Below are 4,299 nucleotides of genomic sequence, written 5' to 3' on the forward strand. Positions count from 1 at the left end.
TATATATATATATAATGTTTTCCAATAAAAGCACATATGTTTATATTAACATTTTTCAATTTTTTTTGTTATTAATATATACTATCTAAATTCTTTCCTTTAGGTATTTGATTAATATAAATTACTCTCTATATCATAATATTTATTTTATTGTATTTAACTATTGCATATATAGTAATAAAATTAAATGAAAAAAATAACTTTTTTTAATTATTTATTAATTATAATGATTTTAAATAATAGTGTGATTGTAACACCCAATTCTATCCCAGTAATTATTAAGAAAATCAGAGTTATAAAATTCTTTTTCGACAAACAATTGGAGTATTACAATTCAACTTAACAATAATATCAGGCTATCATAGATACATAACACAAATACTCGGATGAACTAAAACCACACGAATCAACTTTATTAACATTAAGCAGTGGAACTACATTAATCAACTTTGATGACATAACATCTTTTCAACTTAAAACCATTTTAACATCAACAATTACTCTTCATGTATCAACATAGTTATTTAACAATAAAACCAAACAACTAAACAACTAGCATTCATCCCCCGAGTGTTACGTATCAGAGCGATACACCAACTTGGACTTGATGAAGCTACTAAATCTTCATCACTACGCATCACCTGCACGTTACCAGTATAAAGGTAACGGCAAAACAAAAGAAAGGGTGAGATATTGAATCAATACAAACAGGCGTGTGATAAACAGTATATTAGATCAGAATCATACAAATTTCACCACTTCATAACAGCAACTATACAACAACCAACAAACCACTTATTAAATCAGCGCAACAACTTAATCAACATAACCTAATAACGACAGCAACTTATAACAACAACAACTCACAACAATAACAACTTATAGCAACAACAGTTTATAACAACAACAACACAACGAAAATCAATAAACAACGAATAATAACAACAACTTTAACACCCAACTCAATATGCGACTCAACTATGCAAATGCATATGGTACCATTTGGAGCAGAACTCCCAACTTAAACATATGCCAGGTTATCGAGGCATTTCAACAAGGCATAAGCCTTCAATGTGGTGCCATCAAGGCCAAGGCATAAGCTTTCAACTTTCAACGTGGTGCCATCAAGGCCAACTTAATCATGCAATGTATGCGATGTTATGAATGACATACAACAACAACATCAACCACAATGACAACAACGACATCAACCACAATGACAACAACGACATCAACCACAACAACAACAACAACAACTTAAACATGCATTAATTGCATCGACTTAAATCAACGTTGGTCATTCGACCTACAACTCAAACATGTCCATAAATCGGGACAATTCAACTTATCAACATCAACTTATAATCAATAGCAGCTCACAACAATAATTATCAGCAGCATAGCAACCATCATCAACAGAGCTCATTAACAACAACAACAAGTATTAACAACAGCATAACAACGAATATAATTTAGCAGCAACACAACAACAAATCGACATTGGCCATGGGCCTAAAACTTAATATTTGCCAATAATTAGAGACAACTCAACAAAATTCAATAGCAACGGAAATTCCACATTTTTCGGTAAAATATACAACACATCGAATCCACTAAAATACGGGACAAACGTTTCGTAATTACTCAGACGACTTAACTATACCGACCAATTAATTATCGGTTAAGGATTCTACCATTTCTACTTGGTACTAATGTATCTTATTACGTCTCTGTTAATTTAATTAACTCTGCTACTTAATCTTCCAAACCTGCTAATTAATCTCGTACTACAGGCCTACTGATATTTTATGCTTAGTACTATCATTAGAAATTCCATCCCATTTACTGGTATTTCATGCTCTGCTATTAATACATTCTACTATGCTATTACCTACTCATACTGCTACAAAGTGATAGTGGTATCATGCCACTATTTTAATCCTGTTAGTATTATACCTACTAACTTAATTTATTGGGCACTTAATTAATAACTCACATGCCATGTACCTAACTATACATGTTCCATAAAATAAGATATATGCCAAATGGGTGGTTCCCACCCCAAAAGGGGTGACCGCCCCCTCTTTTGAATGCCCAAGGAGCACCCGCTCCCTTCCTTGTACCATGGGGTGACCGCTCCTCCCTCTTCTCCTCTGGGGGTGGGCGCCCCCTATCTCTTTTTTTTTCTTTTCTTTGCTTCTTCTCCTACCTACAGACTTTACAGTTCCCAATTTTTATTCAATTTAATCGATTCAACACCAGGACGGCAACAAAATATTATATCCAAACAAAACAGAACAAATTTTCACCACATAAATCAACAATAGTCGATCCCAACATCAACCCCAATCAACCAACACAAACATAAGCAATTACATATACTCAATCAGCACAAATAATTTTCCAACAACGATTCATCGACAATAGCAATTATTCAGTATCAGCCACCACAATTCAAAGATAAAACAACAGCAATTCTACAAACCCAATCCCACATATGATTCATCATATACCCGGTTATAGAGATTGAACCCCACCCTTACCTTGGATTCGGAGTCCGTTCAACAATTTCCAATCGAATTTTCCCAACTACCGACTTCGCATAATTCTTCAATTTTTCCTCCTTCCGGCAAAGCTCTCGTACCACCACCATTATCTTGTGCCTCCATGCTTTCTTACGTATCCCCTCTTTTCTTTCTTTCTTCTTCCTGATACCCTAAAACCTATTTTCCATTCTTTTGTTCAACTTAATAAAATATTACATTTCTCCATATTGTCTTATTGGGCCAACTAATCAACACCTCCAAATTGCTATTTATCAAACCATAACTAAATCCAATTTAATTAAATAACTATTCAAATATAACAGAATTGTTTCTAATATTCTTTCTCCGATTAACCCGACTAATTAATTTGACTTCACACTTAATAGTTCCAATCAACATATTAATCCATTTTACACCTCTTATAATAACGCCGATAGTTCTCAATTTCAACTAATTCCAACAAATAAATCCTTAAATAATTTAATTGACCAATCAATTAAATTTGGGGCGTTACAGTGATCATATTTATTTTAAATATTTTATGATTTTGACTTTTGAAAATATTGTGTTATAAACATGATATTCAAAATAGAATCGGATTAGACGATTCAACTGGTTGGACTGGGAGTTGGAGTCATATCTGATTTGTTTGGACTTGGGACTTGAACACCAGAATGTAGAAAAATTGAAATTTAAATTAAAAATTGTTCAAAAATCAGAAAAAAGAAACAAAAATAAATTGATGTTTAAAAGAATCTTGTGCGTTATTATTTTTAAATATACAAACAAAAAAATATTTATTTACTTATGACCGATTCAACCTGAATCCATCTCCAATCTAACCTTAAAATCTTACACAAATTTAATGGCAGTTGAATTACCTTGGTTGAATAAATTGCACTATGAATTAGTTACAATATTATATAATTTTTTTTAAAATTATTTATACTATCATATAATAAATAATAATTAAAATTAAAACTTATATTATCATTATTGTATAATTTTTAATTAAATTAAGTTAATTACATAGTAAATTCTATATTAAGCCTAAATTGCACTAAAGAGTATTTTTTGGTATTTTTCATTATCATAATTGTGAAATAAAAATAATAAATTAAAATTAACAAATATAATATTATTTAAATAGTAAAATTGAAAAATAAATTGTAAAAAATGAAATTAGTGTGAAATATTTTGTTAATGTGATAAATACTGAAGAAAAAGAGTTTAATGTTTGTAAACGTTTTAAAAACTACAAAGTTATTAATTCGGTTTTGAGAAAATATTATATTTGTTTTCAAAAAAGTAAATATTAAATTACTTAACTGTCGAGCAACACTTTTATACTTTTTTTTATTAGAATCATGTGAAGTGTGAGAGAGCTTTTTTTATTTAAAAAAAAAAAGAATAAGGCTAATATATAGCAAAGGAAAAAGGGATTAAAAAGAAAATACCAATATCCTCAACTAGAAGAAAATTTAAAGAAAGGCAAATCTAGCATAGTTTTTATAAAATTTGCCTTTATAAACAAAAGGAGAGAAGAATAGTGAGTGGTGTCAGTTAAATCTAAACCTATGTTATTGAGGGCATCAGCACAGCTGTTCCCTTCTCTATATATGCGAGAAATAACAAAATTCCGATGAAAAACTAAGTAGATACAGTTCAACCATCTGGTTCTAACCTCCCAAGGGACACTAAACGGGGATTTAAAAGCAAGAACCGTCGAGTCTGATTCCAACAAAACATTCTT

The sequence above is a fragment of the Vicia villosa genome, linkage group LG3 (assembly GCF_029867415.1).
Source record: "Vicia villosa cultivar HV-30 ecotype Madison, WI linkage group LG3, Vvil1.0, whole genome shotgun sequence".
Lineage (NCBI taxonomy): Eukaryota > Viridiplantae > Streptophyta > Magnoliopsida > Fabales > Fabaceae > Vicia > Vicia villosa.